The sequence below is a fragment of the Dromiciops gliroides genome, chromosome 3 (assembly GCF_019393635.1).
Source record: "Dromiciops gliroides isolate mDroGli1 chromosome 3, mDroGli1.pri, whole genome shotgun sequence".
Classification (NCBI taxonomy): Eukaryota; Metazoa; Chordata; class Mammalia; order Microbiotheria; family Microbiotheriidae; genus Dromiciops; species Dromiciops gliroides.
In genome coordinates this window covers 466,467,418-466,479,848 of record NC_057863.1, presented here as the reverse complement: position 1 = coordinate 466,479,848, position 12,431 = coordinate 466,467,418, and the positions used below count along the sequence as shown (strand labels likewise).

Below are 12,431 nucleotides of genomic sequence, written 5' to 3'. Positions count from 1 at the left end.
GATGAAACAGATAAATAAATAAAAACCAAATCATTAAGTTAAGTAAAACTTCAAATTAAAGTAAAGATAAGTAAATAGGATGAAGAAATGTTGAGAAAGCCTGTGGGAATAGAGTTGCATCAAAGTATTTAAACGACACTAATCACAGGGACAAATGACAGACTTAAAAGAGGAAAGAGAATTTTACAAAAATCTAATTAAAAATACTATCTAAACCAATGGAGGACAACACAAGCCTAACTTTCCTAATTTTAAATATGAATGGACTAAACACTCCAATAAAATAAAGAGTGCCAGAATGGATAAGAAAACCCATCACTCTGTTACTTTTTAAAAACACATATAAATTCTCTCCCCCCCTTCGCAAAGTCCAGTTCTCCTTAAGAAACTCCATCAAATCTCATCTGGGACAAACCCAATGGAACAAAAGGAATGTCATGGGGAGGGTGGGGTGTGTGTCTTGTAGGTCTTGTAGCTCTTCTGAGCTCTCTTGGGTCTCCTTGAGACCACATGTTGTCTTTCAGGGAGGCAGCATGGGTCTTTTGGGGCTTTTCTCCTGCTTGAGCTAACTGGCATGGTGAAACTCTTTCCCTGCTTTCTCTACAATACAGCCTGAGACCATGAGAAGTTAGGGAAACATGTGCTTAATCCTTTACTGATATATTAATAAATTAATATCTGCTTACCCCCCCAAATAATTAAAACCCCCCCTAAAACAGACATAAAAATCATAGACACACATAGAATCAAAAAGAAAGGCTGGAACAAAATTTATCATTCAGTAAGTATTTGTAAGCACTTGCTAAGTGTTAGGAACTATGCTTACTTCTGGGGATACAAATATGAAATACAAATATGAAAAAGAAAGAAAATTCCCACCTTTAAGAAGTTTATAGTATAATGGGGGAATACAACACACATAAAGAAGCTGAAAATTTCAGGAAGTTAGGGGCTAAAGGGGAGCTGGAGAAGGTACCAGTCTTGGGGACATGGGAGAGTTCAGTCCATTCCAAGCACTGCAAGCTGGTAGGACATGAGTACTGAAAGCTGGTGTCGAGGGCAGCTAGGTGGCATAGTGGATAAAGCACTGGCCCTGGATTCAGAAGGATCTGAGTTCAAATCTGGCACCAGGCACTTGACACCAGCTGTGTGACCCTGGGCAAGTCACTTAACCCTCGTTGCTCCACCAAAAAAAAAATAAGCTGGTGTCATAAGGAGATAGGTGGTGTGAGTGCCCTCTTCAAATGTAGGCTTTGGGAGGAGTTCTTTGCTCTCTCTTCCCAAACTCTCCAATCAGAGGGGCAGAAAGTACTAAGGTTAATGAGTAGTAAGTACCAAAGATGATGCAATTCAACAGGATGATGAATTTCTATCAAGTGAATTTAAAAACAACAGGAGTTGTTATCAAATGATCATGCTTAAAGTCATTATAGAACCAAACAAATAGAAATATTATGCATATAAGCACCAAATGGCTAAATTTGTAAAAGAAAAGCTAATCCAAAAAGATACAGATAGCAATACAAAAATAGTAGATGCTCTTAACTGTCCTCTCTTACAACTGGACAACTCTAATGGAAGGGTAAACAAAAGGGAAAATAAATAACTGAATAAAATTTTACAGAAATTAGAACTAAAAGATTTGTGAAATCTTCTAAATGGCAAAATTTTAAAATATATTTTTCAGCAACATGTGACACCTTTGCCAAAATAGATCATGTACTAAGAAATTATAAATTTTAAAAATTACATGTTTTAAAAAACAAATACTGGGGGCGGCTAGGTGGTGCAGTGGATAAAGCACCGGCCCTGGATTCAGGAGTACCTGAGTTCAAATCTGGCCTCAGACACTTGACACTTACTAGCTGTGTGACCCTGGGCAAGTCACTTAACCCCCATTGCCCCACAAAAAACTCCCAAAAAACCAAACAAATACTAAAGACATTCCTTACAGATCATCACAAGAAGAATACCCATACATGAAAAGAGCTTAAGTAAAAGACACAACCTAAATGAAGTCTTAATAATGACATACTGAGCAATGAGTGGGAAAAAGAACAAATGTTAGTAGCATTTAATAAATATGGGAAAGACAATGGTAGAGATGAGACAGAAAACCAACTAAAATTTTTGGGATTCAGCTAAAGAGATCCTCAGAGGAAACATATATGCCCAAGAACATGCATTAATAAAATAAATTAATGAACTGAACATGAAATTGATGGAGGCTAAAAGGGGTTAACAGATAAGCTAAGACTTGATCAATAGTAGCTAAAAGGGTTAACACAGAAACTAAGACCTGAATAACCAGAGGGTTACTATCAACCAACACTATCAACAGAAGCTTAGGGAAGGTAACCAGGAACCATTAACCATTAATAGCCAATAATATTCCTAGATGACTGGAAACAGAAACCGAGAAACCAGATCTTAAAGTAAAGAGATATTATAAACAGAGAGACCCTTGGGGTCTGAAAAGTTTAAGCATGTCTTTATGAACATGCACAGAAAAGACCAAATGTGTCCTTAGGTTCACCTTATGATGTTTAAACCCCCAAAATACACCCCCAGGGAAAAAGGTTACCAGTCTTGGAGGATGTTTTAGGACCCCAGGAAGTCCAAATTGGGATATGAACCCCACTACGGAGGAGATTAAGATAATGAGGAGATAACCTACTTTTCTCACTATAAAGATAGCCATTTTTCCTCTCCCTATTCAAGACACCTACTCCTTTGGGTGCTTCTCCTTGTGGTCATCACAGTCTGATAATAAAACTTGGGAAACTGAGTCACTGAGTCTTGTAATTCTTTGGAATGCCTCCCGATCAATTTGATCAATTAATTCCATCCCTATATCAAAATGAAAAATTAGAAACCCAATAATCAAACCAAAAATAAGCACAAGAGAGGAAATCTTAAAAAGTAGAGTAGAAATAGATGGATTGGAAACTAAAATACTACATAAGTGTTTCTTTGAAAAGATTAACAAAATTGATAAACTTTTAACCAATCCAATTAAAAGGAAGAGGAAAGGAAATAAAATTTAAAAGATAAAAAATGAATAAATTGAAATCACTACATAGAAGAAACAAAATAATAAGAACATACTATCCATACTTTTATGCCTACAAAATTCTGAATTAGCTATAAAAATATAAAACACCCAAATGAACAGAAAATGAAATAGAGATCTTAAATAATCCAATTTCAGAAAAAGAAATTAAACTAGGTATAAGGAAATACAAAAAAGGGGGGAGAAAAACCCTGGTTCAAATGGATTTACAGGAGAATTCTAGCAATTTCTAAAGAACAATGAATAGTTCTATTTCTTCTTCCTTCCTTCCTTCCTCTCTTCCTTTCTTTTTGCTGTTTTTCTGATTTATTAAGACATATTCCACAAGATTTCTTCAATTAGAAATTCTTTGAAACAATACCATCATTTTTTGCCAGCCTGAGAATAGTTAATCAGATTCTCCCATTCTACAAATTGCTCCACAAATTGCATTAGTTTTAAATTGGTCACTGAATCTGCCTGTGACCTCGTCAACCTTGGCCACGTTCATCTGGATGGATGCATGGTCCTTGACACCGATGATCCTGTTGCTCGGGTTGCATTTCCGCGGCAGTATATATCCACGAACTCGCCGGTGTCGTTCTGCATGTCGGAAGATGAGGGAACGGAGTGAGAACTTTAAAGCAGTGGAAGAGAAAAAAGCTGAATAGTTCTATTTCACAAATTATTCTCCAAAGTTGAGAAAGAAAGCACATGGCCAATTCCTTCTGTGAAACAAATATTGCCCTCATACACATTCCAGGGAAAAATAAAGCGAAGAGCCAATATCAGTGATGAATCCTAATAAAAAAATTTTTAAATAAAATAATGACAGACATAATAGCAATTTATTTAAAAAATCATTACAATCAAGTTGGATTTATACCAAAGATGCAAGGAATGGCTCAACTTTAGGAAAGCAATTAATATAATTAACCACATTAAAAGCAAAACAATAGCTAACACCACATAATCATATCAATAGATTCTGGAAAAGTCTTTGAGAAAAATTTCTGTCAAAAAGTTTTACTTTGAGCAAGTATATTTATTTATTTATTCTAAAACCCTAGAGAGCATAGACAAAGAAGTACCTTTTAAAGAGATATATAATCTTAGGGGCAGTTAGGTGGCACAGTGGATAAAGCACTGGCCCTGGATGCAGGAGGACCTGAGTTCAAACCCAGCCTCAGACACTTGGCACTTACTAGTTATGTGACCTTGGGCAAGTCACTGAGCCCTTATTGCCCCACCAAAAAAAAAATGTTCTTTTCAACTAACAAGTAATCTATTTTCTCTCCCTTCTACCTCTCCTGCACCATGGGAGGGGTGGGCTGAGTGGAGAGAAATATGTTAAAAAAATATCCAATTAAGTCCAGGTGCATGTTTTCTGGCAAATGAGGCTGAAGTTTGGGCTCTACTTATAGTCAGCAGTTGTCTTTTTCCATGAAGAGCCAACAGTGATTTCTATCTATTGGACCATGGACCTTAGAATGTTTGTAACTCACAGGGTCAAGTCCAAGCTTGGACATGTGTATCTGAGGATCTATATTCCTCAAAGACCAATAACAAAAAACAAAAAATAGGTAGACCAAAACCTAGATTCAGGCTTGTTTAGGTAGTTTATAATTTCTTCTGATGTGGGGAAACAGGGTTCCTCCTACCACCCTCACAGAAGGGCTATTTGTCACTTTTACAAAGAAGAAAGCCAGGGGGCAGTCACTGACTTTTTGAAGGTTTATTAAACCATCAGTTTTTCCTGTTCATTAGCCAATAATCTGGCTATTATTTTTTGAATGAATCAGTTCAGAGCTTCACCAGCATTGTGTCATTGTTCTAGTTTTTCCAAAGATATTATAACATTGAATTTTATTGTCTTTTACTACCTTTGCTAAATGAATAGGGGCAAGGTGGTAGAACAGTTGTTTTAAATGAATTTCTCTCATTATTACAAAGTTTGAAGACTTTTTGGTAAGGTAATTGATCATTTATGTAGTACTTTTCTTTCAAGAACTCTCTCTTCATATCCTTTAATCACTTATAGCCTGGAGAATGGCTCTTAGACTTATTCATTTGTGTGAGATTCATAGATTTTAGATGTCAGTTTTGACTGTTTACTTCAAAGTTTTCTTTTTCTTTGTTGGTTTCATTCCTTCTTATTCTGGATTGATTGTTTTTTTTGTTGTGAGAAAATTAAAAAAAATTTTTCTATGATCAAATTTATCTATTTTATCTAATGATATCTTCTCACTGATGGGCAGTTAAGTATTTTTCACTTCACAGATATGAAAGATATATTTCATTTTCTTAATTTTATGATTTAATTTTTCTATCATTGATCCATTTGTAATAAATTATAGCATTTGGAGTAAGCAGTAAATATCCTGTCATTTTTTCACTAACCTGCTATCAATTTCACTAAGAGTAATTGTTGAATATTGAATTCCTTCCTCAGTGTTTCATGATCTTGGATTTATTGACCAGCAGTCCAAATTTTTCATTTCTTTCTAGATCATGAGATTATATGCTGTTCTTTTGATTTACTTTTTAAAATCTATCACCAAATAGTTTTGATAATTACTGATTGATAGTATGTTTTGAAATCTTAGGATCAAAAGATTTAGAGAGGGAAGGGTGGCTTCTTTATTTTACTGGAAGGAAGCTGAGGCTCAGAGAGTTTAAGTGACTTGCTTAGGGTTAAACAACTAGTGGTAAGATTTAAAGCCAGCTCTTCCTAGATCCAAGTCCAGAATATCCATTATGCCACCCCTACCTCCCTTGTTGACTCCCCACTCTTTCTCCACTGGATGAAAACTTTCCATTCTCTCAAGGAAGTGGGTACCAATTTCTTTATGATTCCTGCCTCTCCCCTTTCCCTAGTCAGAATTGATCATTCTCTTCAATTTTTCATTGCATGGTGTACAGATGTCATTTTAGCATTTATTGGAGGCGATTTGATGGCATAGTAGAGATAAATTAATAGGCCTAGAATCTGGAAGATCCGAGATTAAATCCAGTCTCAAACACTAAGTAGCTGTGTGACCCTAGCAAGTCACTTAAACTCTACCTGATTCAGTTTCTTCAATTGTAAAATAGAGATACAAGCACCTACTTCCCAGCACATATCAAATGAGATTGTATTTTTAAAGTACTTAAAATACTTTGTAAAGTACTTTGTACAAAGTACTAAGTACTTTGTATAGTTCCTGGGACTAGTATGTGCTTAATAAACTCTTTTCTCCTTCCTTATTGTCTAATTTGTGTATATAGATATCTGTACCTTTGTTATCTCCCCAACAAGATTGTAAACTTCCAAATAATAATTGTGTTGGATTTCATCTTTGTATTCTCAGAATACAAAGTGACATTTTCTTAATTTTGTAATTAATAAATGTTTGCAGAATTTGACTATATACTGGTGGGAAAAACTCTACTTTTTCACTGAAACTGAGTGACTTGGTTTCCAGAAGGGTTTTTTTGTTTGTTTGTTTGTTTTTTGGTAGGGCAATGAGGGTTAAGTGACTCGTCCAGGGTCACACAGCTAGTACCTGTCAAGTGTCTGAGGCCGAATTTGAACTCAGGTCCTCCTGAATCCAGGGCCAGTACTTTATTCACTTCACTACCTAGCTGCCCTGAAGTTTTTTGGGTTTTTTTAACCCTAAAAATAGACAAGCCTTTTTATTATGGAATATTGGATTTTCTTTTCTCAAATTTGGTTAAGATTTTCTTCTTACTTGGAGTACTTCTCTTTTTTGTCTTTCTATATGTCTATTTCTCTTAAGTTTAACATGAGGAACATACATACAGGTAACCCTTCACAGGCTGAGAATATATTTGATTCTCTACCATCTCTTTTCTCTTTAATATAATAAGAACATCCTTATTGTTTCTATCTTATTTTTAAAGTACATGTTCATCTTAGACATCCACGATGAATATAGAAATCTTAATTGAGATGCAAATTTTCATATATGCCATATAAAAAAATAAAGGAAACATTATTTAGAAGTCTCTAGCCAATTACCTTAGTTCTATGGCTGTTTCTGGAGCTGCAACTGTGTTTTGCTTCATCACAAAGCTTTACAATTTGGTTAAATTCAGCAATATTCACAATTCTTTGTTTAAGGAAAGGATTCAACTTTATGATTGGGGGGTTTGTAGAGAACTGCTCTTATAAGCACATGCAAGAGTAGTAGGCCTAACACAAAGATTTCAATGTTTTCCTATATTGTCCTTGGTCCAAAGCAGGGCAAGTTGTTTTTTTTTTTTCTCCCAGGTGTTATAAAAACTTCAGAAGAACGGGAACTTCCAAATGTTGTCCAAGACACTGTCCAATTGCATTTGACATGATGTGGTCAATGCATAATTTCATGATGACCTAGAGAAATGACATGAAGTTTTTAAATGTCACAACCTTGAAGTATGGAGAGTCATTGTAGCATTGTAGATAAAGCCTCAACCCAGGATTTAGTCTTCCTTATTGCTAGGTTGGGCTCAGGTTAGACCTTTGACACTAACTAGGGTCTTAATCCTGGGCCTCTCAGGTATTTAGTCTCCAAGCAGTTAAGGTAATTTTCTCAGATAGTAGATAAAGCAATGGCCCTGGAATCAGGAGGACCTGAGGTCAAATCTCACCTAAGATACTAGCTGAACCCTGATTGCCTCAAACGTCCAGGGCCATCTCCAGTGTTCCTGATATATATCTTGCCACTGGATCCAGATGGTTCTGGAGGAGAGAGTGAGGGTTGGTTACCTTGCATATCCCTCCCTCACTTTAATCCAACTCATTGCAAGTCATGACATTGATGAAGGAGGCAAAAGGGGGTTAACAGATAAACTGAAACTTGAGTTCTTATCAATAGTACCTAAAAGGGTTAACAGAGAAACTAAGGTTTGTATTCTTATCAACAGTACTGCAACCAAGAGGGTTCAAGTCCCTATCAGTCCTCACCATCAACAGAGACAGTAACCAGGGACCATTAACCATTAATAGCTATCAATATTCCTAGATGACAGGACACCTAGAAACCAGGTCTTAAGTAAAGAGATATCATAAATACAGAGACCCTCTGGGTCTGACAAGTTTAAGCATGTCTTTAGGAACATGCGCGGAGACGGCCAAATTTGTTCTAATTATGTGTAACCCCCCAAAACACACCTCGAAGGAAAAAGGTACCCACCTTGGGGGTTGGATTACGACCCCAGGAACTTCAAATTAGGATAAATCCTCCCCTGTACCTCCTTAAAGTGGAGATTAGGATAATGAGGAGATAACCAATTTTTTTCTTACTATAAATATAACTTTCTTCCCCTATTTGAGATGCCTTATCTTTTTTTCTATGATATTCTCCCTGTGGCCTCATAGTAGTCTAATAAAACTTAGGAAACTTAGTCACTGAGTCTTATAATTCTTTTGGGATGCCTCACGATCAGTTTGATCAATTAAACCCACCCCCTACTTCAACATCACCCCAATGTCCTGCTCCTCTTTGAGAACAAAGGACAAACAACAATAACTTTGGCTCTCACTGATTGGCTAATAATAGGTCACCAGCCCAAGCCTCACTTGGTCATTGTTTGGGTTTTGCTGGCTGAGTGAGTGTAAGTAGCACTCTGGACAGAAATCCTGAGGGTCTTTCCCTCCCAGATTGATTTTTTTTTGAATAGGTAAAAAAGAATATTTTTTGGTTTCATTTCTTATTTAGCCTTAATCACTGATTGGATGTTGCCTCAGACAAACTGAGACCTGGGAAAAACCTTAGCTTAAAAAGGCCAAGATCTCCCATTACATCTGGGCCCACCTCCAGTCCTCCTGATGTATATCTTGCCACTGGATCCAGATGGCTCTGGAGGAGAGAGTGAGGCTGGTGACTTTGCACAGCCTTGCTTCACTTAAATCCAATTTCCTGCAAGTCAAGATATCACTTTACTGATGTCACTGGTCCTCTTCAAGAACAAAGGACAAACAACAACAATGTACCTGTGACTGCATAGATGAGGAGTCCTCTAATGCTTTAGAGGATGAGACTGGGAACAAAGGCTCTCCCCCACTGAATGTTGACCATTACTGTTCTCTTCCATTTAAAGGAAGTATCCAGCTTATTAAATGCTGAACATAGGATTTGGAAAGACAGTCCCTGACCTTGAAGCCATCTGTTCATTTATCTCAGAAGTCCTTGTTTCTATTTAGAGTACTCTTAAAAGATAAACAGTAAGATTGGCCAAACTTGAAGATATTCTTTCAGGAAGTGACTGCCAAGATACAGGTAACAATTTGGTTCCTCTGCCTTTCTACCTGTGAGATAAGTATTTGGATGGAAAGTAAGACATTTCTGGAACAAGTGATTGACTAATTAAATCTTGTTCATTTCTGATATGGAGAGGCTTAAGAAATTGACTGATTTTTGTTGTTGTGAAGGAAGAAGACCACTGAGTGGTTTTAGTCTAAGACTCACTGTAGATTAGTACATTTTTTATTATTACTTTTTTTTTTTACTTAATCCATACTAATCTCTAGGCTTTAGCTGAGCTGACAGGACAGAATAAAACATAACTCTATTCCCTTCTTTTCTTCCTCAGCCCATTTCTATACAAGTGAAATAAGGTTTAAATGATCAAATAGAGTCTGGAAGGGAAAAGACAGGGTGGAGCCCTGATTTGGCAAATTTAGGTTAAACTGAATGTCTGAGAACAGTTTGTGTGTCTAAAGGGGAGGGCTGGATCAGGATTTGCCTTAGTGATAATGTATTATGGCATAGGCAGGGAGACTGAATCCCTCTAGATCAAATGGTACAAAGTCAAATGACTACTGCCTCTCCACCCTTCTCTCTTCCTCTGTCTTCACATCCACCATAATCTATTTCCATGTATAGTTTTTCATGCACTATACCCCCATTTAAGGGTTGATTTTACAACAGTAACAGTAAAGCTGCTACAAAGTCTTTTCCTGGGAGGAGTCTTAGTTCTTTTAACTCATAGTAGCTATAACAGTTCTTTATGATTCAGAACTCATAGGTAGCAAGCCAGAAAAGGCCTTAAACAAAGTTTGTCTTTTTTTTTTTTTAACAGCTCTGCCTTAACCAAAGGACTACTCCACCTCCCACCCCCCTCCCCATTTCAGACTCTTGGTCCATGCAAGTCTTCCTGAGAACTTCACGTAGCAGGACTAAAAGTGATGGTGTGGAACTAGAAATCCTTTATCTGGCCTTCTTTCTAGCAACTAACTTGCTGTCATATAAACTACATAGATTATATTCTAGACTAAGTGAGGCTGGTCAAGGTGATCCTAGGTCCTGAAGGAGAGTGGAAATCAGGCCAATAGACAGGATCCCAAAGAACAATGGAGAGACTGGATATTTGGAGAATAGGAAAAAATGTTATGGGAAGTTTTTTGGTTTTCTTTTTAAAGTTACAGAATCTCCACTTACCTGGAGATCCCAGATAAGGGTTTTTTTTTTAAATAAAACACCTGACCACTCCCATTCCACTAAATTAAGTTTTATAGCCACTCACAGGAGGAGCTGAAGGCTTTCAGACCATCTCCTTGTCCGCCTCTCATTAATTGTTCACCAATCAGAGTTGATCTCCACCTGTCAGGGGAATTCACTTTTCCAAAGATATTTTAAACATTCAGTAGTCTCCATGATATTTTCTTTAGTTACCAAGAGAGATCATTGCCCATCAATTTATGGGTTACTTGTTAGCCTAATTAATAAATTGCTTATTGATCACTCAGAAGCTCTCATCAGTCTCAGCATAATGTACTCTGCCTATAAGTTAAATATGATGGCAATTGTCATATTCCTTTTCCAATTTTAAACCAATCAGTTGTTCCATGTTTGGTTCTAACTGTTGCTTCTTGCTCCTCAGGAGACAAGTAAGATAATCTCATTTCTTTGAGGATTTGCCACATTTTGTTGTGATCCATACTGTCAAAAGCAGAAGCTGTTTTTCTGTAACTCTCTTCCTTCTTCCATAATCCAGCAAATGTTCGCAATTTGGTCCCTGGTTCCTCTGCCTCTTTGAAAACCAGCCTGCTCTTCTGGTAATTCTTGTCCACATATTGGTGAAGCCTAGCTTGCAAAATCTTAAACATAACCTTGCTGGCATGTGAAATGGGTGCAATCGTTAGAAAATTTGAACATTCTTTACTATTGCCTTTCTTTAGGATTGGGACATAAACTGATCTTTTCCAAACTTTTTCCAAATTTTCTGGCATATCAAATGCAGCACTTTAACAGCATCATCCTTTAATATTTTAAATAGGTCAGTTGTAATTCTGTCACCTCCACTAGTCTTATTGTTAGCAATGCTTCTTAAGGCCCATTTGACTTCTTTCTCCAGTATATATGGCTCTAGATCAGTAACCACACACCATCATGGTTATCAGTGATGTTAAGATATTTCTTCTTGCCACCTCTTCTTAATTTCTTCTGCTTCTGCTGAATCCCTACCATTTTTTTCTCTTCTTATACCCATTTTTGCATGAAACATTCCTTTGATAGTTCTAGTTTTCTTGAAGTGATCTGTCTTTTCCATTCTATCATTTTCTTCTATTTGTTTGCATTGCTCATTTAAGAAAAACTTCTTATCTCTCTGTGCAATTCTCTGGCATCCTACATTCATTTGGGTGTTTGTCTTTCTCCTTTAGGTATCACTTCTTTTCTCAGCTATTTGTAAAGCCTCCTCAGACAGCCATTTTGCTTTCTTATGGGTCCACCCAAAAAGGTTGTGTTTTGGCTTTACCCAAGTTTTATTGCATGCTTATACTTACCTCCTCATATGCATCTCAATCAACATTTAAAAACTGTCCTTCTTGGAAACTGCCTACTTTCTGACCTCTCAGCTTATACCCTCATTTGTTTTATTTTGTTTTTGTTTTTTAAATGGACTCTTTGTTTTAATTCACTCATTTAGGCATCTGCCATTACTAACAAAAATTCCTAATATATACTATTCTTACTAATTTAGGGGAAACAACTTTCTGCTATGCTTTCTATATTTTCCCCATTCAAATTGGTTAACAAAATATGCTGTATTTTTGTATGTCCAATAAAAGTTATATCCTTATTTGAACTCTATATAAAATAAATTTCAGAGACTTGAGAGGGAGCCATACTTTTTCCTAGTTCTTTCATTTGCCAAATGCCTTTTTTTTTTTTGGTGTGGGGCAATGAGGGTTAAGTGACTTGCCCAAGGTCATACAGCTAGTAAGTGTCAAGTGTCTGAGGTCATATTTGAACTCAGGTCCTCCTGAATCCAGGGCTGGTGCTCTAACCACTGTGCCACCTAGCTGCCCCTGCCAAATGACTTTTAAATATTCTTTCTAAATCTCTTTTTAGGTTTGGGGGTCAGTTGTTCTCAACTGAAATTACTTAATTTA

The 12,431-nt window shown here is 36.6% G+C and overlaps 1 pseudogene; it reads right to left on the bottom strand.

The window, feature by feature from the left end:
* Positions 1-3,411: 3,411 nt before the first annotated feature.
* Positions 3,412-3,661, bottom strand: LOC122745904 (annotated as a pseudogene).
* Positions 3,662-12,431: the final 8,770 nt, after the last annotated feature.